Source organism: Triturus cristatus, chromosome 11 (assembly GCF_964204655.1).
Source record: "Triturus cristatus chromosome 11, aTriCri1.1, whole genome shotgun sequence".
NCBI lineage: Eukaryota > Metazoa > Chordata > Amphibia > Caudata > Salamandridae > Triturus > Triturus cristatus.
The window spans coordinates 417,045,158-417,070,909 of NC_140594.1; positions in this window are offsets into that span (position 1 = coordinate 417,045,158).

Below are 25,752 nucleotides of genomic sequence, written 5' to 3' on the forward strand. Positions count from 1 at the left end.
ATGTCATAATTCTGTAGTAGAACAGACTGTTCGCGGGAAAGACAGGATTCTGTGTGAATGTATTACATTTTTCTTGTGTGAACGAGTGTGAATGCAAAGGCATTTGGGTTGATTGCGAAACTCTAGGTTTATTTCTCAGGAGCATTGGGTCTCCAACTATGTGTCTTAAATACTAGAGAAACAATTAGCTAATGCTTGTTAGAAGGGTGAAGTAGAAGGATGTGCTACTTTATCAACAGAAATAATGATTCCGTAGTAGGGCAGAGGTAAGCGCTGCTCTCGGGAAAGACGGAATTCTCGTGAGAAAGGTCTTTTGCTGTTCTTTGGTTAGCGAAGCGGACAATGGAGATGTTTCTATGTTGTTACTAACAGAAGTGTAGAAATTGAAACAAAAACTTATTGAACAGAGTTGTAAAGGAGGGGTAGACAGAGACAGAAGCAGGAGCATGAGCTGCCGCAGCGGCTGCTGACGTCAGAACGACCGCGCTGGGATTGGACAGTCGGTCAGAACTGTGAAACGCCCCGGATTGGTGCGTTAGTGTACGCCGCGCTAGGATTGGAGGAAACAGGGTGACGTAGACGCTCCTTATTGGTGCGTTAGTGTGAAGTCGAGCTGTGATTGGATAGATTAGCGGTACAGTTGTCAAGAGGGACTAGCATTGTGCGAAAGGCAAGAAAATGTATTACGACCCACCAGAAAAGGAGAAGAAAACTTGGTTAGGAAGAATCAAGAAGTGGTTTAGGAAGGACAAACCAGTTAAGACTAGGGAGGGACAGTTACTTCCTCCACCGAAAACCCCTGCATCCTTTATGATTGCGAAATATGGGTATCATACTTGTATTTGGTTAGATAACTGGGTGAGATACACCAAGGACGATGGAGTATTAGCTTTTCCAGAGCATGGTTCATTTAATTTGGCGGTTATAAGAAATTTGAGGGAAAGGATGATGAATTTGGAACCAAGACTTAGACCAACACAGTTTGAGGCTTTGACGGAATGGGAAGACGAAATGCATGTACGAGAGAGACAAAGAAGTGGTAGAGGATATAGGTACTGGTTTGGAAGACCATATGGACACGAAACGCATAACGATCGAATGAAAAGATGGCGAGATGCGAGTATGACTGAGGGTGTGTTCCCTGTAAGAACTGTAGGATAGAATGAAGGTCGAAAGTGTGCAGAAAAGAGGCATAATTTGGAGTCGAGAGGGTATGGAGCGAATGAGTCTGAGGATGATGTTCTTGATGATATGTTCTATAAAAATCCACCACCGTATCGACCAGAACCAGAAATGTTAACTCCAAGTGCCCCAATGAGAGAAACGATGCGAATTATAAAATCGAAACCAAAATCCCTAAGTTTGAGTAAAAACAGTGGTACCAGGGAAGTAGAAAAGAGATCGGAAGGAAGAACAGATGGAGAAAATTCTGTAGAATTAGCGAAAACAACCCTGGAATTAACTGAGAAAATAAGGGAATTGACTAAGAATCTAGAAGCAGTAACTGTTCCAGTAACGATAGGTCCAGTGATGCCTATTTTTGAAAAACAGAAGGACAGTGAGCATTGTTTGACAGTCCCTTACAGAAGTAATAAACCTGTAGAACAACCAAGAGTGAGTCAGAATGAGAATCCATGGAGGCAGACTATGAGTGTAATGGAACCAAATTTTACAAATAATCCATTTGTAGATCAGAATTGTGCAGAGAGACGTATGACAATGATAGAGACAGTGTCAGAAACACAAAAAGATTTTGGACACAGAAGTATAGAAAAACCAGTAGGACCATCAACAGACGAATTAAGTAAATGGTTGAGAAGCTTGCAGAGGAAAGACAAAGAATCCCAATCAATTGATGTGGCCAAGTTACGAATGGTATTGGAAGAATTGATCGTAGGGACTATCCCGAAAGAAAAATTGAAAACCTATCAGGATGAAGAACTATTATTTTTGTTCAAAAGTGTGACCTGGAAAGCGAAAAACTTGCATGAAAGGTTAGAAGAAGTAGCAAATGAAATGGGTATTGATATTGAAAAGGTAAAAGCCTTACAGAAACCATATCGAGTAGAATTCACTGAAAAGGACATTGAGAATATGAACACCACAGGACGAATAGGTCAAATTAAGGACATAATCATTTTGCCGAGAAAATGGGGAGACGTGGATAAATGGAGAAGCAGGTGGTATAGAAAACGCGATGATGCCTCAGATAAGACATTTTCAGCTTTTCCTGTAAGAGGAAAGGAGAAGGTAGTGACTGAGTGCCCTATGAGAGAGATTCCAGGAGGAGGATTGAAGGACTGGGTTATTCTAAGACCCAGCGGTGCCAGGGACCAACACCTGAAACCTTCGTGGGTTACCTGTTCTGGCGTACAAAACACAGAGACACGGGACACTTCCAGCGACGTCAGAGATCAGCGTTTATTTACTGCAGGGATACAGAGGTCACAAGAAGTACACAACGTGTAGGTTCTCGGAGACTGCTTCGAATTGCAAAAGTGGATCGCTCCTTTTATACACGTTTTTGCTATTGCACAGTATGGCGAACAAAGGTTACAACTCAGTTCCCACAATAAACTTCAAAAGAGTCGTGTTCATGTTTCAGGAGGCCGGAACATAATTACAACAGTATTGCCGGTTCCCAACTGTAAAAACATATCTTCTCTGCAATAAAACACATTCCATCCTGACCGTAAACACATTAGGAAAAGGGACGAAAACAGATGCAAAGAAAGGACAAGGATGCACAACAGATTAGAAAAGAGTGTTGGGAGTAATAAAGGAAACTTGATAACGGGATCAAAGACCCCGTGTCCAATGTATGCATGACTGAAACAATAGACCGGCACGGCAAGATGAGCTCGAGCGGGGTCATCTGCCTTCGCCGTGTCATTTCCCTGATCGTAAAAAGTCACCCTCAAAGGAACACGTGTCCCTCGTGTAAGCTTGGGAGTCCCAGGGTCACGAAGCGGACAAAGTCCGTTCGCTGGCTACTTGAGGGCAAGAAACAAAATGGATGCTGTATCTAAAATGGAACCCGAGGGTTCGGATGAACAAACCCAAAAATAAGACGAACCATACGTGGTTGCATAGCGAAACTGCGTACACCCACTATACTCGTCATTTGCGGTTCGTAGACACCAAACTCATCCATATTCATCACCACTCAAAAGTGTCGTTCCGTCCCACACGGAACCTCAGACGCTCCTTTTGCCCTCATGTAGGCAAGCACTAGTCAAGATCGGAATCTATTTCAATATTCATCAGATCGTTCAGCTGCTGCTGGAACATCATTCTATTCATCAACGTCTCCTTGGTAACAGATGGCCGTCTTATACACGTTGTAGCACATAGGCCACATAAGGCAGGACCACACTGTACACAAAGACAACACGTGAACAGAAACGTTACAACAACCCCTACGATCATCAGAATCGTCCAACCCCAAGTTGACATCAGGCCCCAAAACCATCCTAGAAGCGTCCAATTACCTTCGTCCACGTGTATGGATTCGGAAATCTTGTGCAACTTCGAGATGGCTTGGTAGACAGTTGGAGCATTGTCAGGAATGAAAATGCAACAACTCGAATGGATAACTTTACACACACCACCTCTATCTGCAAGAACAACATCTAGAACCATACGGTTCTGCAACGTCATGAGTCTATCCGCCTGAAGTTCAGCTGTTAAATTACCAAGGGCACTTGCAGTAATATTAGCAGTCGACTCAACTACACGGGTCAACTGTCGTAGGTTCCTACTATTAACCATAGGTCCCCAAAACGGCAAGAAACCCTTAAAAAAGTCTCCTGCTTCTTGACCTGCAGTATCCTCTTTGCTAATAACGCCTCTCACGACTCTAGTTTTGTGATAGTCTGAGGCAACTGTGAAAGTCGGTGGTAAAAGGTTCGCAATATAACAGGTACCCGAAAAATCACGGGGTAGCCATGTATATGCGCGTTCATAACATACAAAATAAGTGCCCTTAGCGGTCAGAAAAACAGGGGAAGAGAGCATCGGTAGAACATACGTGTCAGTGCAAGCACTGTTCCCAAGTTGTGCTCTCGGATTTCGACCCAAACCTTTCAAGCAGAAATTACCGAGGTGTGGTACAATCCATATTGGGGACGAGCTCTTAAGCTGTCTATCACCCACTGACGTACTATACTCAGCCTCGCTCAGATCTTTATAGGCCTGCACCTCTTCATTTGGGATAAGCGATGCATCAAAAACATCTCTATCTAAATCCGCTATTGCTAGCGCCAAAGGCTTGTGATACGGCCCAGGACCAAAATTGACAGAACGTGGCTCTCGACTGGGGTAGGAATCTAGTGCACTACGGAACATAGTTTGGAATGCTCGAGCTGAACCCTGGGAGCTGTAGGGAAGGACCAAATACGGAATACCCCTATCCATGGTATGTGGCATTAACCCACACACCCAACAATTGGTAGTATTCATCACCAACTGATGCTGATGTAGAAGTTGAACAAAGGAATTATTCGTAAATTCCGCACGTCTAACCTGTTCATGTTGAGGCAAAGGATGAAAAGAATGTGGGGAAACAGTGGTGAGGGAACTTAGTTTAGGAGAAAGGGTAGGTGAAACAGAAGGTAATAACAACTGTACTCCAAAATACACTCCACCCACCAATAGCATAGATACGGTCAGAAACAGTAGGAACACCTGAAACAGAAAACATTTTGTTCGTACAACCCTCCGTAACTCTAATCTCTGCGCCGACATCCTTTCTACTTCCAACAGCTTAGAGAATGCCATCCTCTACAAACCGTCCGTGACGTACTTGACGCACTTCGTTCTGAGTAGCGATTATCAATCCCCAGGAGTTCCCAGGAATCGACAAAAGTAACCGACCTAGCGTCAGAAACCTGCTAAACAGAAAGGAGTACCCGCACGGCCCTACGGTAACCCGGATGGTAGGGTTTCCTCAAAACGTTCAGTTTTATTACAAATCTCTTAGCAGTGAAAAGCACATACGAACTCAAAAAGAAAGGATATAATTGTCCATAATGTTCATAGCATCAAAAAGCAAATATGCAACTAATTTTTATTAGTCCTTGAACGAAGAAAGTATCGACTTCTTCCAGGTCGGGTTTGCTCTACAAACAATTGTTCAGCTGGCGCAACAGTGTTCGATGAAGTGAACGACGAGTCAGACCTTGGGTTCTCTGCTACCGATGACTCCACATGGGGGTTTGGCAGTGGCAAATCATCCCCTACAGGTTAAGCGTCACTAAACGGCACAAAGTGTAAAGGAGTCTCAGTTTCCGTTGCCGAAATCCCAGTTCTCACCCAACCGTCTGTTGGTAAGGGGATCGGTACTTTTTTCGTGTGGCTAGCGTGGACCCAGTTCTTCCGGCCCTCCAGTCGAACCGCAGTCCTCGTTGTCAACAAGACTTGAAAGGGTCCTACGAATCTCGGCTCCAAGTTACGTTTCCGACCGAAATTTCGGGTAGCGACCCAGTCGCCTGGCCGGAGCTGATGTCCAGGACCCTCTGTCTGCGCCGGTAGAGCTTCAAAGACCTGTTGATGGATTAACCGTAGTTTAGTGGTCAAATCATGCAGGTAATCAATTAGCATTGGATACTCAAGACTATCAAAAGCCCTAGGTCTCGGGACTCCCCAAATGTTCGCAGGGCGGCCGAACACAATCTCATATGGGCTAAGCCCTACTCGAGAGTGTACAGTCGCTCTGGTTGATAGGAGAGCCAGAGGCAAGGCATCAGGCCATGATAGACCAGTCGTAGCCTGTATCTTTGCGAGTTTTAGTTTCAGGGTACCATTGTACCCTTCAACCAAACCCGCTGCCTGAGGATGATTAGCACTATTGAATTTTTGACGAATTCCAAGGCCCTTACACACACTCTGTATTACACTTCCCACAAACTCGCTTCCATTATCCGACCATACGATCCGTGGCATTCCATACCGAGGAAAGTATTCCTTCAGCAGGATTTTTGCTGTGGACAGGGCAGTATTATCCTTAAGAGGATAGGCCTCAATCCATCTGGAGAACGCACAAACCACAACCAAAACATACTTCAGGTTATTGCATCTCTCCATATGGATGAAGTCCAGTTGGATAACCTCAAAGGGACAAACAGGAGGAGCAAAATGACCAGGTGGAGTGGGGGTGCCCTTGCCAGGATTATGCATCAAACACACCATACAATTCTTAACCACTCTCTCGGCACACTTAGCAATACCCTCATTCTTCCATACAGGGGACAAGAACTTACATATTCCTTTCGCACTAATATGTGACAACCCATGAGCCATCGTCACGACAGCTAATACGTACGCATCTGGTAACATCCACCTCTGACATTCCGTCAGGTCAACCCAACATCCATGCATATCCAATTTTCCCGTACTTTCTTTCCACTTGGTCTTTTCAGCTTTAGTAGCTTCGTTCTGAATTGCTTTCACACTCTCAACAGTATTTTCACACATACCAGTCTCCGTCGGCCACCTCACTGAACTCGTGACATACATTCGGGTCGCAAGATCCTTGGCCGTTTCCTTAGCAATCTCATCCGCAAACGCATTACCACGACCAACATCATCCGTCACTTTCCGATGTGCACTACATTTAACGATCGCCACTTGTTTAGGCAATGTAAGTGCATCCAAAAGGTCATTCACGAGCTGCCCGTGTTGAATCTTCGTACCATGCGATGTCATAAATCCTCTTTCTCTCCACAGTCTTCCAAAATTGTGCGCAACGCCGAATGCGTACTGACTGTCGGTAAACACATTCACTCGCTTTCCTTTAGACAAAACACACACTCTTGTCAATGCAATCAACTCTGCCGCTTGTGCTGAATTCTGATTCAATCTCGCAGTTTCCACAACCGTGTTCAACGTCACTACAGCATACGCAGTCGTCACATCGCCATTCGGCAATTTAAAGCAAGAACCATCCACACACAAAGTACCATCGGGATCTGTCAAGGGAGTGTTTTTCAGGTCCACACGACCCTTTGTTTCTTCCTCAGTTCGTAAATAACAATCATGTGGCGGCACATCATCTGATTCCATATGAATCGGCAACAATGTCGCCGGATTCAGTACATTACAACGTTTGATCTGTATATGACTTGCCAAAAGGGTCAGCTCGTACCCAGACAACCTTGCACTCGTCAGATGTTGAGTTTTTGTCCGATTCAAGAGAGTGTCAACTGCATGCGGAACCATCACCAGGAGCATATTATCCATAACAAGACCTGCGGACTGCCGAATAGACGCCGCTGCTGCCGCTGTCGCCCTCAAGCAACTTGGCAACGCTCTAGCTACCGGGTCTAAGGTCGAGGAAAAATATGCACACGGGCGCTGCTTGCCCCCAAATTGTTGCATTAAAACACTCAACGCACAACCTTCTCTCTCGTGAACGTATAGTGTAAATGGCTTACTGTAATCAGGAGTACCTAACACAGGAGCCGAACACAACGCATCACGTAGTTCAGAAAAACTTTTCTGACATTCCTCCGTCCATGGCAAAGGAGTCGAAACGTCCTTGCACGTGAGAGCTATCAATGGCTTCGCTAACAGTGAAAAATTTGGAATCCACTGTCTACAGTATGACGTGATACCTAAAAAGGCACGCACATCTCTCTGAGTCATCGGCACGGTCATTCGAGCAATTGCTGCGATTCTTTCAGGGGTCAATCTTCTTCCCGCCTTTGACAATAAGTGACCTAAGTAGGTAACTTCTTGACAACAATATTGTAGTTTAGAAGGTTACACTTTGTGGTGTAAGTCACAGAGATGCTGTAACAGAGACACCGTAGCAGCCTTGCAAACTTGTTCAGTGTCTGCAGCTACCAACAGATCGTCGACGTACTGTATCAAAGCCGCACCAGTCGGCAGCACAAATGCATCCAGTTGACTCTTAAGAGCTTGGCTATAGATCGATGGGCTCTCACAGTAGCCTTGAGGCGCGCGTTTGAACCGGAAGCTGCGACCTCCTAATGAAAACCCGAACAAATCACGACTTTCCTCAGCAATCGGAATGCTAAAGAACGCATTCTTCAGATCGATTACCGAGAACCATGATGCAGAGGCTGGAATCAGAGTCAGTAAAGCTGTAATGTCTGGTACCACAGGAAACTGCGGGACAACAATTTTATTTACTTCCCGTAAGTCAAGAACTAGACGGTACACGGGAGGCTTAGAGGGATCAGTTCGCTTCAGAATAGGCAACACAGGACTATTACACACGTTACCTCGTGTCTCCTCGATAACATCTTTATCGATCAGATCATAAATGATCGCTAATAGTGCCCGTTCACCATCAAGGGAGATACGATACTGTGGTATGCGTGGTAAGCGCGCATCAACTTTCAATTGAACAACATAAGGTGGTATATCCAGCAGTCCCACATCATTGGGACCTGTCGCCCACAAAGAAGCCGGAAGAGAACTCAATTCCGGTGGGAGTTTATCGATCGATAGATACATAGGGGAAATCACACTCTCACCCAATGTAAGCTCCACACCTGTAGGAGAGCAGTACAAAGTCGCATGTAACCTCTTCAACAAATCCAAGCCCAAAAGATTCTCACCACAACCAGTAGTCAAAATCAAAGGAGCTTCTAACTCATGAGACCCAATCGTAAGGGGCAAGGGGCTAGAAACTGGATTGCTAACGGGGGCGCCAGAGAATCCAACGGAAACATTCGTTAAGCCAGACAAAGGCGCGCCAGGGAGTTTCGAATGCATAATGGAACTTTTTGCTGCACCAGTGTCCAACAGAAAAGGCTCAACAACGCCCAATGTGGCAACTGCAACATAAGGCCCTCTCTGATCAACCGGAACCGATACTTCTCCCTTCCTTTGTCTATGGCTGTCCTAGTAGATACCGTCCGTATCAACATCACGTTCGACGTAATAGTCATCCACATGATACTGTGCAGATCTACCAGACGAGGGGTCGCGTCGATCGAAACAATTCTGCGAGTCTGAGGAAGTGGAAAAACGCTCGGCCTGATTCTGAGTAACTCCACGACCTCTACCACGTGAAGCTTGTTGAGGACCACTACGACCTCCTCTAGCTGACACACCTTTGTTCCTATCACGGAGAACTGGACAATTAAACTTCAAATGGCCCTCCCCTCGACAATACGCACATTGATTATATCCCAATACAAAACGAGGTGCGGGAGAGTCATTCCGTGTCTGCGATCTGGAGAACTGTGATTGTGATCGATTTGGCTGTTGCGAGTCACTGAAATTCGAGCGCGGAGGGTACGCTTGCTGCAATAAGACCTTAGTTTTAAGATCCTTCGTTTTCTTATCTGCACGCTCACTTTCTTCCTTTTCTCTATTTTCGTAATATTGGGCCGTAGCCAATATTTGAGCAGTGGTAGAAACAGCCCACGAACTCTCAGAATTTTTCAACTTGTTGCTAAGTTCGGGCAACAAGTTCGATACAAACTTATCAACGAACAACCGCTGACCACCCTCCGAACTCATGTCCTGGCCACTATGATCAACAAATGCTTCCTCGAATCTCGTAAAGAAATCGGAAACGCTTTCATCCCTCTTTTGCTTGCACGCGGACAATTTGTCCCAATTGACGCGCATCGCTGGCATAAGCGTTTTCATAAGGGTAATTATCCTCTAGGGCAGCTCCACAATAAGCTGTTCAGGTTTAGCCCCACCAACTTGCTGAGCCTCTGCCGCCGTAAGGGCAGCCCAGTCACCGCCTAACTCGGCCGCGTGATTCTCGTGACGAATTTTCGCCCAAATCGGCTGAGGCACTACATTGCCAAACAACATATCAATATCAGCAAGGTTCATAACGGTAGCATCCACTAATTGGGACAGCTCCTTATAATAACCTGCAGGATTTTTACGGGGATCAGGCAAAGTCTGCTTCACCTGTAAAACTTCCGATCGTTTCCAAGGGAGGTGTATCCACACTCTCTGAAAACGGCCTGGGACAGCAGGGTTAGCATTAGAATCACCTGGCATCCACACTGGGGGAACTTCCCGCATAGGATATTGACCAGGTTTTGCCATCCACTCTGCAGTCTCTTCTTTAAACAATGCTCGAGGTTGCACCGTACATCGAAAGGATAACAAGCGTTCTAGAGCATCTCGAACCTTATCACCTACAATCACACCAGTCGTGAATTGATGCTGGAGCTCCGAAACCTCAGACGGTACATTATCGACCACATCATGATCCCACTCCTCCTTCAACGATTTACACATTTCCTCAAACACGAATCGCTGCGTGGGCGCATTAAACTGAGAAAACGTTTCAAACACTACACGCGAAGTGTATTTAACAGGATTACGAATCCATTTACGTGCCATTTTTACCAACGATTCACGTTCCCTACCATCAGGAAGCTGGCTGCGCCTCTGGGCAACATCTGAAAGAGTCGAGCCAAGTATTGGCCCAAAAAGCGGAGAATAAAGAGTAGCAACAGCAGTCAGGAGACGGCTACGAACAGAAGGAGAAGAGGGAGAAGGTGCAGGCGCAGCGACAGTAGGAGTGGAGGCAGTAGAAGTAGAAGTAGACGCGGCACCAGGGGTAGCGGGAACGACAGACTGAGGAGGGACTTGGAAAGGCGCAGTAGGAAGAAAAGCCGGTAAAGGAGGATGAACGATCTGCGGCACAAGAGGATTCGGGAGAGCGGGAGGAACGGCGGGCTGGCCAGCAGCCGCCAAAACAGCAGGTTGAGGAAGAGGTAGAATCACAGGACCCACAGTATCGGGAGCATAGGGAGGTGGTGATTTCAACAGATAAGATAGTAGTGAATCCTTTATCGCTTCTTCTCCCGTCTTATCAGCATTAGACGGTAACACCGGATAACACTTATCCACCGCCATATGATGAAGTCGAGCACTAACTTCCTGCTCTTTCTCATCTTTGTCTCGCTGATACTGTTCTGCATTTCGCATCACCGTAATAACACCTTCTCTTTTATTTTACTTACTCTGTTTGATTTCTTTCTGCTTGGCCTCTTTCCGCCATAACCGGAAGGAATCAAACATGGCCGGCCTAGCCTTCTTTTTAAACAGTTTAGCTTCCAAATTATCTAAGACGGCAGTTTCGAAACTACCATGGGATGGCCAACTAAGGACGCCATCATTTTTAGTGTAGCGGACCCAATATTCATTATATACGATAGGACCCACGCCATGGCGACTATAGAGCTCGTAAATTGGAGTTCCAACCGGAGGTATCGGACACGAATCCTCCAGCCGGGAATCCATTCTGCAACATTTGAAAAATCCAAACAAAGTACTACGGCCAGGCATCGTGCACACTAACCGAGTTTACAAACTTCAAGGGCTATTGAATTATGATGTCCTCGCACAAAAATACAAGACCCTCGGTTTTGGCAATTGCAATCGTCAAATAAAACCCAACAACTAAGAACCACAAATGCTATGGAACCATGCAAACAACAAAGGAACACTGGGAGCGACCCACGAATACTTAACTGAGAGAACAATGGCGTCGCCAGGTGCCAAAACAGGTCGACAGTCAGGGCATCAGTCCGTCGCAGCCGTCAGGAGGCGGGGATCTTCGCGGGAAAAGACGTCGGGCCACTTATTTCGACAACTGGATCGATGAAGCGGGGTGCACCTTCCCTCGGAGATTTCACACGAAGTTCCTCACGATCGTCGGGCTTTGGACCGGTACCGTTGATGTCGAGCCCATAGTTGGGCGCCAACTGAAGGACTGGTTTATTCTAAGACCCAGCGGTGCCAGGGACCAACACCTGAAACCTTCGTGGGTTACCTGTTCTGGCGTACAAAACACAGAGACACGGGACACTTCCAGCGACGTCAGAGATCAGCGTTTATTTACTGCAGGGATACAGAGGTCACAAGAAGTACACAACGTGTAGGTTCTCGGAGACTGCTTCGAATTGCAAAAGTGGATCGCTCCTTTTATACACGTTTTTGCTATTGCACAGTATGGCGAACAAAGGTTACAACTCAGTTCCCACAATAAACTTCAAAAGAGTCGTGTTCATGTTTCAGGAGGCCGGAACATAATTACAACAGTATTGCCGGTTCCCAACTGTAAAAACATATCTTCTCTGCAATAAAACACATTCCATCCTGACCGTAAACACATTAGGAAAAGGGACGAAAACAGATGCAAAGAAAGGACAAGGATGCACAACAGATTAGAAAAGAGTGTTGGGAGTAATAAAGGAAACTTGATAACGGGATCAAAGACCCCGTGTCCAATGTATGCATGACTGAAACAATAGACCGGCACGGCAAGATGAGCTCGAGCGGGGTCATCTGCCTTCGCCGTGTCATTTCCCTGATCGTAAAAAGTCACCCTCAAAGGAACACGTGTCCCTCGTGTAAGCTTGGGAGTCCCAGGGTCACGAAGCGGACAAAGTCCGTTCGCTGGCTACTTGAGGGCAAGAAACAAAATGGATGCTGTATCTAAAATGGAACCCGAGGGTTCGGATGAACAAACCCAAAAATAAGACGAACCATACGTGGTTGCATAGCGAAACTGCGTACACCCACTATACTCATCATTTGCGGTTCGTAGACACCAAACTCATCCATATTCGTCACCACTCAAAAGTGTCGTTCCGTCCCACACGGAACCTCAGGATATGTACATGTCCCATGGACGAGACAGGATATTTTGTCTTTTACGAATGATTTCCCTTGACTACGCGAAAAGCCCGTCGAGTGGTACAGGCAGGTAGACAGATTTGTGAAATTGTCTAAAGTACTATGGATTGATTTGAATAGTCTATTTGACATAATTGTACCAGCAGATCAATGGTCAGAGTGCAAGCTGATGATAAATTGGCCAACCAAGGAATATCCTAGGGATCCTAAAACAGGAGCACCAGACCCCGAGGTAATGAAGAAATATAAGCAGGTTATGGTATTTCTGAAAAATAAAGTGCCCCCTTAAGAAACAGACTGGGTAAAAATTGATCGAACACACCAGGAAAGTAAAGAATCAGTGCATGCATACTACGAGAGGCTAATACAAGCTTTTAAGCAGTTTAGTGGAGATGAGAATCTGAGTGAAAAGGATTGAAGCCATTTTGTATACAGATTTGTATATGGTTTACGACCAGAAATTGGTGAGATGATTAAACAGCATACGGTAGATTGGCAAAACAAGAAAATAGATGAAGTATTGAGACATGCTAAATACTTCAGTGATGAAATTGAAGCAAAACAGCGGAAGTTAAAGGAGAAGGCAATGTGGGCACAGGTAAAGGTAGCGGAGAGACAGGAAGCACAATTGGTGGAACAAGCAGGGACAAAGCCAACATTTAGTAATGGGAAGTACAAAGGGAATATTGAAGAAGCTAAAAAGAAGTTCCCGTGTCATAATTGCGGCAGGATAGGGCATTGGAAATCTGAGTGTAAGTTTCCCCCGAGTACTAACAATGAAAATCCATCATTGAACTCACAGGTGCAGCATGAGGTGAGTGGTCAACTGCAGCAACAGCAGCAAGTTGTTCCCCCACAGAATCAGGTGCCAAAACCGCCCTTTACACAGAGCAGAAACACACAGAAGTATAGTAGTGAATCGGGATTCTACAATGAAGAACAGGTAAATAAGCTGCCACGCGCTAGCGCTGTCTCGCAGTATTGGCTGCAACACGATGAGAGTGACGCAAAAGAGAGCTATTGACGGTGCCGAAGGGAGGAAGAAGAGTGCGTACTTGGCGCAACTCTAGAAGTAGACCAGACAGGACCTTTTGTAGATGGGAGGGTTAATGATGAAAATATTACTTTCCTAGTGGATACTGGTGCTACTCGATCAACTGTTAGATCAGCTGATGTTAAGAATCTTCCTCTCTCGGATGAAACAATCCAAGTAGTTGGTGTGTCCAACAGGCAAATTAAGACATATCTTACAGAACCAGTGAAAGTCAGCATAGGGAAATTTTCAGAAATGCACCGCTTTGTGGGGTGTGACTCCAGTCCTGTGAATTTATTAGGTAGGGACCTGTTGTGCAAAATGAATTGCACCATATTTTGTACTCCGGATGGAATAGCTTTAGAAACACCAGATGATGATGTATTGTATAAGATGACCCTAGCTAACAGAGAAAGTGAAGTTACTGAAACATATGCTGTATTCAACCCTGATGAATTACCAAAAGAACGGAGAAAATCTGTAAAGGCAGAAGTTTGGGATTTCACTGGAGAAGATATAGGACTAATGAGAAATGTAGATCCAGTCAAAATAACTGTAAAAGAAGGAGTAACATATCCAAATGTTCCACAGTACAGATTGACACCTGAAATAATTGAAGGTGTAACTCCTGTGATAGAGAAAATGATCAGGCAAGGAATTTTGAGAGAAATAATGAGTAGTCCATGTAATTCACCGATAATGGGACTGAAAAAGCCTAATGGGAAATTCAGGATAGTGCAAGATCTGAGAAAGGTGAATAAAATTGAGGTATCATGTTGTCCCATTGTACCAAATCCATCAGTGATTTTATATCAGATTCCCCATGATGCAGAATGGTACACAGGGATTGATCTGTGTCATGCTTTCTTTTCCATCCCATTGCACCATGACAGTCAGCAAATTTTTGCATTTCGTTTTGGTGAGCGTATTTTGGCATGGTGCCGAATCCCACAGGGGTATACAGAAAGCCCCTCAATATTCAATCAGTTATTAAAGAAGTCTTTGGAGAATCTAGAAATGCCTGAAAGTTCTGTTTTGGTCCAATATATTGACGACCTTTTAGTAGCGTCAAAAACACGTGAAGCCTGTGAGGTAGATACAAAAGCCTTGCTGAATCATTTGGCAGATGGAGGACTTAAAGTGTCACCAGCGAAACAACAGTTTTGTAAGAAGGAAGTGTAGTATTTGGGACATAACATTGAGAAAGGACTAAGGAAAATAACAATAGACAGAATTAGAATAATAAAAGGAATGAGAGCTCCCATGACTCAAAGAGAAGTGAGAATGTTTTGGGGAATGGTTGGGTACTGTCGTCAGTGGATAGGTAACTTTCCTTGATCGCAAAGCCTTTGGTGCGATTAACGAGAAGTGATGTAAAAGATCCCCTTGAATTAAACAAAGAAGAATTGGCAGCATTTAGACAATTGAGAGATGGTTTGTGTGAAGCACCGGCACTAGGTATGCCTGACTATGAGAAGGAATTCGAGTTGTATTGCAGTGAGAGAAATGGATGTGCACTTTCTGTGTTAATCCAGAAGCATGGAAAACTGAGGAGACCAATTGCATATTTTTCATCAATGCTTGATCCAGTAGCTGTAGGTTTACCTGGATGTTTGAAAGCGGTGGCTGCAACATGTCAAAGTTTGGAGCAGAGTGAAGGAATTGTGATGGGATATCCATTGAAAGTGTTTGTACCCCATGATGTAGCAATTCTGTTGACAAGGAGTCGTACTCAATATATGACACACAGTCGGCTGACTAAGTATGAAAAGGTCATATTGGGTGCAACTAATGTGAGTCTTGCGAGATGTGTGAATGTGAATCCTGCAACTTTGTTGCCTGATGCTGAGATTGTGGAGGTAAGAGATGAAGTTGATCATGAATGTCTGAATGTACTTGATTTTTGTACCAAACCACGACCAGACATAAAAGATGTACCTTTGCCAGAAAGTGATTTTGTGATGTTCGTTGATGGGTCATGTTTGAGAACAGATGAAGGAGTGCTGAGTGCAGCGTATGCAGTATGCACAGTCGCAGCAGTAATCGAAGCATCATATCTGAAAGGAGTGAAATCAGCCCAAGTAGCAGAACTTGTGGCTTTGACTAGAGCATGCAAGATTGGGAAGAGTGTGAGAGTGACTGTGATAACTGACAGCCAGTATGGCTTTGGAGTCGTACACAACTTCGGCCAACTATGGCTACAAAGAGGTTTCCTGACCTCGAGTGGAACTCCCATTAAGAATGCAGAAGTGGTTGGAAAGTTGCTTGAGGCGATACAGCTGCCTAAACAATTGGCTGTTGTAAAATGTGCTGCACATACTCAGGGTGGTGATTATATTGCCACCGGGAACAGGTACGCAAATGACATGGCACAGTATTGTGCATGAAATCAGAATTCGGTCAATCGGGCTAAGGAAAGAGAAATGTCTTCTTGCTCATTGATGTTCACTAACATTGTGGGAACTTGGGAAGAGGTAAGACAATTGCAGGATGAGGCAGGAGATGAGGAAATGAGACAGTGGGTAAAAGCAGGATGTGCCCTAAGGGAAAAGGATCATGTGTGGGTCTATCGAGATGGAAGACCAGTTATGCCTGATAGCATGATGTCTACCATGGCACGGATGTATCATGGCAGGGACATATTGGGAGAGATGCCATGATCAGGTCATTTAAGCAGACCTGGTACAATGCAAAATTCAGACTTGTGACAGAAAGTCTTTGTCAGAGATGCTTAATATGTCAGCAGTACAATCCTGGAAGGAAGACAGTAGTGAGTCTGGGAACAATAGGTCGAAAAGGAGGGCCTTTCACCAGAATGCAAGTAGATTTCATTGAGATGCCTCCCTGTAACAGACTGAGGTATGTTTTGGTTGTGGTCTGCCTATTCTCCAGGTGGGTGGAAGCATTCCCAACAAGAAGAAATGATGGGTTGACCGTAGCTAAGCTACTGCTGAGAGAATTCATCCCCAGGTTCGGATTCCCAGTAACAATTGAGTCAGACCGAGGAGGACATTTCCATAATGAGATTGTAGGATTAATTTGTGAAGCATTGAATGTACAACAAAAACTACATTGTGCCGACCGACCAGAGGCTTCTGGTGTGGTTGAACAGATGAATGGTACTATCAAAAATAGAATAGGGAAAATGTGTTTGGCTACAGGTATGAAATGGCCTGATGTCTTGCCTCTAGTACTCATGACAATAAGGTCAATTCCAGACCGAACTACAGAATTGAGTCCTCATGAAATAATCATGGGACGAGCTATGAGACATGTGTTTATACCAGTCAACAAGCTGATGACAATAACTGATGACATGGTGTTGGAATACTGTAAAGGCCTGGCTGACGCAGTTCATTCTGTGTTTCATCAGGTTGGACCAGATGCCACCACACTTGAAAAGAAGCAAGCCCATGATCTGAGCCCAGGTGATTGGGTAAGGATAAAGGTCCACAGAAGAAGAAATTGTTTGGTTCCAAGTGGGGAAAACCACGACAAGTCATTTTGACCACGACCACAGCTGTGAAGTGTGCTGGACTGAAGAACTGGATCCATGCAAGTCATACATTGAGAATTCCGAATCCGGTGGACAACACAGGAAAAGAATACTTTGATGAATCAGAATCAAGTACTGAGTCAGATGACGAAGGGTCAAAGACACGAGGAAACTCTGAAAGTGGGAAAACAGAACCAAGTTCAGCTTTAGTCCCCAGAAGTAGCTCTCTGAGGAGAAGATTGCAGATTTCTGAATCCAGCGATTCTGGAAACAAGTAAGAAGCGCAGGGTCCTATGAAAGAACACAGAAAGAAAAGAGGAAAGAGTACTGAAGATACCATAAGAGAAATTCGTGAAAAGGAAGTCCCAGATGAGAGACTGAGAGAAATTCCACCTGAAGTAACAAATCTAAGTGAACAAGGGGACAGGTACAGAGAGAGAGGGACAGATTTCTGCGGAAGACCCCCGAGGAGGTGTAGGGAACTGCAACATCCAGTTAGGTGAAGGGACAAGTAGCCAGCAGGAAGATTGCATGTCGGAGATCCGAGGAGGGACAGAAGTAGGGAAAACAAAACAAGTGGTGGAAGAAGAAGTCGCTGAAAAGACAAAGCAAGTTGAGACAGAGTCTGATGAGAGTGAAAATGAAATACCTGAAGGTCGAGTTTTAAGAAAGAGAGCTTGGTGGAATGAAAAGAATGACAAAGGGAGCAAAGTGAAAAGAGTTGCAAGAGATGATGCTTGGCCCAATAAAATAAGGAAACTGAGATACCGACTGACACGAGTGAATTCACCGAGAGCTGAGCAGGTGAATGAAGTGACAAGTCAAGAAAAATCAAAAGAAGACGAATTAACTAAAGACAAAGAGAGTAGAAGAACAAGGAAACCTAACCAAAAGTATAAGTCACCAGAATGGACGTACGTGGCTGTGCCTGAAAAGGGAGAAGAGGCAGATAGTCAAGGAGATCCAAAGGAGACTGTACTGAAAGTGGTTGAGGATGAAATAGAATCGGAAATCCTGAGAGTTCTCTTGTCCGACATTGGAGAAGAAGAAAAGGAAGTTCAGGAAAATCCGTATTTGGATGACGAGAGGAGAGTGAAGAACGATGAGATGCCAAACTGAATAAGTTAAGAAAACTGTTGATGAAGAAAACAAAATATTGAATGAAAAGATAGAGACTGGTAGAACCAAATAGGTGTTAGAACCTTAGGTTAGAAAACTAGTTGTGAAGTAAAAGAGGCTAAGTCAAAAGACACGGTCCATTTTAACAAAGATGGTTAACATAGAAAGTAGTAAAGGTAGATGTACATTCATGAAAAGATGGTGTAAAATGTGTTGTTGTTGTACAGGATTATTAATGCTTTTATGGAGCATCCTTGCTCTTGTCATTTCCTTTAAGGCCACTATAGATACATTAGAAGGACATAGTGAGAACAAAACTAGTATAGGGAAAACTCCAAAGGTAGTTCCAACTAGATTAGATAAAAATTATTTGCATAAAGACAGGTCAATAACAGATTTTTCTAATAATGTGTTTTCAAAATTATTGTATGAATATGTAAAGACAATGGACGTACGGGACTGCTACGTATGTATGCAGTTACCTGCATCTGTTTCTGAGGGAGTGACTTATCATCACCTTCCAGCAACGTATGGAATAACATGTAGTGTAATAGCTAGTTTATTCTATGAGACAGGGAAATTAGAATATTATTTTTCAGATGTAGATAACATTTTTGTGCAAGTGCCTTCTTATAATAAATTAAACAAAGTAAAACCTGCTAAGGTATTAGGTGAATTCTTCTTAGAAACTAAGGAACTAACATTAGAGTATATTTTTAGAAACAATTTAACATGCAGTTTGAAGAAGGAGGAAAAGACATTCCTAGACATGGTTGAGGAAAGAAGATTGAAAATGCAAAGAAAAGCAGCAGAAGGGAAAGTGGAGAAAACAATCTGGGATATAGAGAAAGAAAAACATTTGAAAGGAGAAGCTAGTCCAACTATAGCTTTAGATTGGCCTCAGAAAGGGAAATTTTGCATTCGAAGGAATCAAACTGTGTATGATAATTATTTTCTAGGTAATAGTGAGTGCCATGATACATATCGAATCATGGGTGGATGGGTATTCAAAGGTGGAAGAGATCCAGTCTTTCCTGGATTATATTTTATTTGTGGGAACAGGGCATATTATCATTTGCCAGACCATTGGTATGGCACATATTATGTAGGCCTGGTTTTTCCGAAAATCTTTCATATGGATAAAGGAGAAGATGGTGTACATAGTTGAAGTAATCATTTAGCAAGGACCAAGAGAGAATCTTGGGCAGAAATTGTAGGTGACATTTTTCAGGCATTGATTCCAGCAGTGGGAATAACTCTGAATGCAAACAAAATTAGAAAATTGTCAACAGTAGTGCATCGCTTGTCAACAAGCAGCGCTGGAGGATTTTTATTGGTTAATACCAAAATGGTTGCCATGCGTGCTATGGTAATGCAAAATCGACTTGCCCTTGATATTTTATTGGCAAAAGAGGGTGGAGTCTGTGGAATGTTGAAAGTTCAACATTGTTGTACTTACATTCCTGACGAAAGCAAGGATCTGAAAACTTATATTGAGAACATTACTGAATTGCATGATGAACTTGCACCACTGGAGGTTGAAGGTGTTTGGGAAAGAATTGGAATGAAAATAGCTGCTATTAAGAATTTTTTTGTAAAAATAGGTAGTACTCTTATAGGTAAAATATTGTTTCCATTAACATGTGTAATCTGCATAATTTTTGTGATAAGATTATGTTGTATGTGCTGTAGAAACAAGAAAAATAACAAAAGAATAAAAAGTGAAAATTCAAAAAGAAAAGATGAGAAACAAGAAAGAGAAATTGAGGAAATAGAATTGGAGGAGTGGAAGAAGAGTATGTATGAATCAGTAAAAAGAGAAGACGTAGGTGAAACTGAATTATGATTAAGAGCAAGAAAACATTTTAAAGATTCCGTAAAACAGAACAGAATTTTGGGTGGTGTGGTGATAAAATCACCAAAGGGGGGATTGCTGGAGCGGGTTATGCAACATTTTGTATACCCACCCCATTTTGCATGTTTATTAATTAGATTAATTAATTAATTATAATTGAATTAATGGATTGAAGTGGAAATAACTAATCAACCTTATTAATGACTGAAATACACATGGGATTGCTTTGCATGACTTTATTAAATCGTAAACTAAATTATGTACGCATACTAATGATAGACAAGTAGAATATTGCATGATATATGTCGCTTTGTGATGTATTGTGATTCGTGCTTTATTTAGTAAGTATAAACCGCTCTGAGTGTTGCTTTTTGCTAGATAAATACATACACATATGGGTATTAGCGAGGGAATAACATTTGATTAGTCATTTTTATGTATTAATTACGTTTTGTGTTTCTTTGCTTAAGTTGACCATTTTGGCCTATCGAAAGATGGCTGCCTTTGGTGCCTAACCCGACTGCCAACGCTGAACAAGGCTTGGGTGAAGTGTGCATGCGCTGACAACAGATATACAGTGGTCTGGACCTGACCCCAGATGAACATGTACCTTTCAAGGACAGCCCGGGACGTCGTCCAAATATTCCGAACAAAGACTGTTGTGTGAACCGGAACTGACAAGGGTCATAACCCAAAAGACACTTTCGTGAGAACTTAAAAGGATGATCCCTGATTGTCCAATCAGCGAACTCGGATGTCTAAAACTTTGATACATTTGATATTGATTTTACTATAAATTATGGTAGAATAGAGAGGTAGAGGCGGGTTCATTTCTGGCCTTTCTCGATTTCCTGACGTTATGCTGACGGAAAGGACGGTGACACTGCAGGACAGCTGTTAGCCTGAATCTTTGATGGACTGAATTAATGCCCAAACTCCTGATGAACTGAACCTACTAAAATTGATGGGCATAGATTTGCGAGACTGCCAGATTTGACATAGAGGACGACTTTAGCCAGAATAGGTAAATATGAATGGCAACTTGATCAAATGAATGATTTAATTTGCCATATTAATATAAATTTGGATTTGAACATCTACAGAAATGAGTTGGGTTGTTTATTCATTGAAATGTGTTAATGAAAAGGTTAATTAGAGAATTAGAAATTCACTTAAACCTACAACTAACTGATCCGTCCCGTTTATGAGAGGAATACTAAAGGTGGAGTTTAGGGCCTAATGAGTATTAGAAGGTTGTGTAGATTTGTTGCTCATTAGGGTAGATTGTGGTAATTTTCCCTCTCTCATTTCCAGCGCTTGGAAGGATAATCGCCTCCCACACGGACTGATGGTGAGTGAATGTTGGTGTTATGGGCCCCACCAGCGAATGTATGGATAGTGTGTGTATGTGAGATCTTTTGGTGCCTGACGGTAAAGAGGGATTTTGCACTCCGCGCTGGAGCACATGCGTGGGGCTGGAAGTTTGCTTTCCTTGGTTTGAGCTTATGTGAGAAGTATTTCCATGTTGTTCATGATGACCACTGCTCTCAAACCGAAGTCCAATGCTGGTTGTCCTAGGTGGTCGTACACGCAAGACAGTATGGATCCGGAGAAGGCAAGAGGTGTAGAGTGAGGGTGAGCTAGAGATCTACCCAAACCGGCTCTGCTACAGTCATTCTCAGCAAGAATAAAAGCTGTGCAGCATTGTATATGGTTAAATGCAAGACACAGTCAACATGTGATAGGAGAAGTAGCTGTTTTCTAAGTGTGCAAGTGTACTGATAACATACGTGTTGGAATTTGTAGTCTGTGAACCTAGCACAAAAGCAAAGGAGTGTCAAAGGGGGACATGACGGCTTGGAAAATACATTTATTGGAGAAAGGTCAAGGGTAGACTATTGGGTCAGGGGTAGTGCTCCTTGAAGAGGTGTGTCTTCAGCCTTTTTCTGATTTGTAGGACAATTGTGCTGTTTTGATGTAGATAGGGATTGTTAGGACTGGAACGTGCCCTGCAGTGTACAGTCCGGCTCCACTGCTCTGAGCATCCGACTGTGAGTATCTGGTATCCTGGTTTTTAATTTTGGCCCTAGCCCTCCACTAATCTAGAGTATGTACAGAGGCCTGGGCATGCCCCTGTACATGAGTGAGGTTCAGGACCTGTCCTGTAACTTGTAGGGGTGCACCAAGCATGCAATTATTTTACTGACAGTGGACTAATGTTCCCTGTTGTGAATTTAGCATGTAGAGTTGTGGGGGCAATGTACTGTGTTTTGTGAATCTGTATTTGTGACCAAACGTTTGTATCTGGGTCACTAGAACAGAGGCCTACTGGCCTACTTGTGTGAAGTTCCACATCTATGTGCTAACCCAGATACTTGCGCAAACATACCAAGAGTATGTTGTGTGTGTTTGTGTATATAGCCTGAGTTTTACATACATTGTGTGTATGAGTGAGCCAGAGTAATCGAGCCTGTGGGTTCTATTTTGGAAGTCCTTGGCCTGTTCCTGTGTCCTCATGATGGAGGTAAGGATGTTTTCCTGGACAGCTGAGGTACATTGCTGACAGTCCTGAAGCTGGAGGGAGGAGAGCTAGACACTGAAGTGGGTAGAGAACAGACAAGACTCCTTTAACAAATCAATTAGGCTTTTTGCTGAAAAGAGCTGCTAAGTAGCCTGTAGCACAGACACTTGGTAGACGATAGGAGCGATGGGTGGGACTGCAGTATATGTTGGTCAAGGTGAAAGGGACTCTTTAAGTGAGGTCAGCCTTTTGTCTTTACCCTGATGACTCTTCATTGTGGCTGTTGAAAGCTAGGTGCAGAAAGCTCACACCTTGTTGTGGATGCTCCAGCCTGGAGTCTAGCTGGAGTCTATCCTGCAGTGAGGAGCATCAATCTACACAAAAGCTGTGTCTGGAGAACAGCCTTGAAAGGAAACCTGAAAGCAGAACCACCCTAAATGGGTTCTGAAGGACAGACAATGGATCCACAACTCTGGTCTGCTTTGACTGTGTGAATGTGAAAGTCACTCACTCACTTGTTGCTCCAGATCCAAGTTCGGAGACTCAGGAAGGGTGTGTTTTGCAGAGTACTCATAGAGCTGCTATTCAAAAAGAGCTGCAGTCTGCCTCTTAGCCATTGCCAGAGGTGAGGGGACATTGAATTCTTGTCTTGCTGGAAGAAACTGTTCCTGTAACCTAAAGTGACTAAAAGAAGACAGCTGGGGTGATGATGAAGGGAAGCCTCCTTCTAACCCTGCAGGAGATGTGACTATCCGGAGACTGCCAGAAGCAGCAAGACCCTGGTGCTGAGAGGGTCCGCCAGGAGAAGGGAGACTGCAGACAGAAATCTGTAAGCCATAGGAGTGGTAGACGCAATCTCTCCAGAATCATGGCTCCAAGTGGTAATCATGGATCAGTGGCCTACCTTGCTTCTATGCAAGAAGAGGAAACACTTGCCTTCTGTTTTTTCCTTCTTGCAATGTTTTGCCTCCAGTCTGGCGATATCCAGGTTCCTGGTCTGGTGTTGTCCATGGCTATTATGTTTGCCAGGTAAGCAGTAGTCTTGATTTTGAGGGCTTTAGAAGTGAGGCTGCTTGGCTTGAAAGATTTGGCCTGGAAGGGAGAGCCAGTGTATGTCTTTTATCGTAATAGCGATGAGGTCAAATTTGTTCGAGCCCTTGATGAGCCTCTGCATATAGAATATGTTTCAGTAGTACTAGGGTGGTATCGAGGAGACAGCTGAGCAGGTGGGAAAGGACAACATTAATGTATCTTTGTTCTCTAGACATTGTATAGGAGAAACAGCTTAACTGAATTATTCAAGAGGAAGAGTTGGAACCAAAGTGTCTTGGTCTTCCTTGCAATGTGTTGCTTAAACAAGAGGTCTGTATCAAAAGGTGAATCCTAGTGATTTTTTAATGGTATGTCAGCAGGGGTAGTGAGGCTGATAGGTTTAATTTGGAGAGTCGGGTTTAAATCTGGGATTGTTTTGAGCTGTTTGGAAACAGGAGGAATTTAATCTTTGTGGGGTTTAGCTTCCGTAAATTAGGTGACATCCAAGATTGCACGTGTTTGAGGCAGAATTTTAGTCACTGTCATTGTTGGAGGATTCTTTTCAGTGGAGTTAGATATCTTCAGTCTATTGATTAATTTTGATGTTGGAGTCTGCAAGAATGGATCATAGAAGTTCCATTTAGAAGGTAAAGAAAACTGGAGAACAAATGTGTCCCTGGAGTACACCACAGAAGACAGGGAGTGTCTGTGATCCTGTGGATCCTATTTGAACGAGATGAAACTGATTGTTTAGGCTGTATATGAACCATTTCAAGATAGTGCATGAAAATCTCATGTATGTTTTCAGAGTGTTGATCAGAGCTAGGTGGTCAAAAATATTGAAGTCCACAGAGAAGTCAAGCTAAACCAGGAGGCAGGTGCTGCTCCTTTTGTTGAGGAGGAAAGCATTGTTGACTACTGGAAGTGGGCTGTCTCAAGGCTGCATCGTGTTCTGAAGCCTGGTTTGTATTCCTGTCAAAGATTATTCTTGCTGACATGCTCTTGTAGCTCGGTGGCAACTGCTTTCGCAATGGTTTTTCCTATGAATGGAAGCTTGGTAATAGGATGGAAGTAGTTGAGTTTGGCTGGGTCTGGGGTGGTTTCTTTGGCAGTAGAAGGATCTGACCTGTCTTAAGGACATCTATGAATTTTCCTTGGCTTAGCAAGTCATTGACAATGAGAAGAAGGGGAATGAGGCCTCTCCTTGGAGGTATTTCATGATGGAAAAAGGAGAAGGGTGTTATCTTTATAGGCGATTGCCTTGAGAGAGTTTGGGATACTGGAGAGATCCCTGTAAGAGACTCGTTTAAAGGAGGTCCCTTTGGTTGAGGGGTTATGGGCAGTGGCAAGATATGAAGGGGCCCTGGAAATGGTAAGAATGTTGTATCTGATTTTGTTGATCATCATGGTGAAGTGAATGTGATGAAGCAAGTTTACTTGGAGCAGGGATTGAGGCCCTTCAGACACCAATTGGATCAAGCGGCAAACCGTCCCAAGAAACTTTTCGAATTGGTCAAACAGCAATCAGTTGTAGGTCCAAACCTCTCTGAACCTGGAGGCAGCCCACCCTCTTGCGACAAACTTGCTGCTTTCTTCATTGAGAAATCAAGGCTCATCTCCACTGACCTCGCCTCCAAGAAGGCTCTACTGCCCTCCTCCAGGGCAGCATCACCCCTTGACCCCATAGAAAAGCGCAACTCTACCATCAAGAACAATGCTTTATGGGGCACCTTAACCCCATTTAGTGAACAAGACATCAAAAAGATCCTCCTGAATATAAACCTACCCAATCGCTTCAGTGACCCGTTACCCCCGGTTAATCATGACAACCTCCTATCCATTCTGCAAAACAGGATGGGGTTTTCTGATCAGGTGCTGCAATGGTTCTCGTCCTTCCTCCATCACAGATCTCAAAGTGTCAGGGCAAATCACTCTCTCTCCCAGCCCTCACCAGTACTCATGGGGGTCCCCCAAGGATCTGCCCTATCTCCTATCCTCTTCAACCTTTTCTTGGAACCATTAGCCAACTCACTAAATTCCACGAGTAT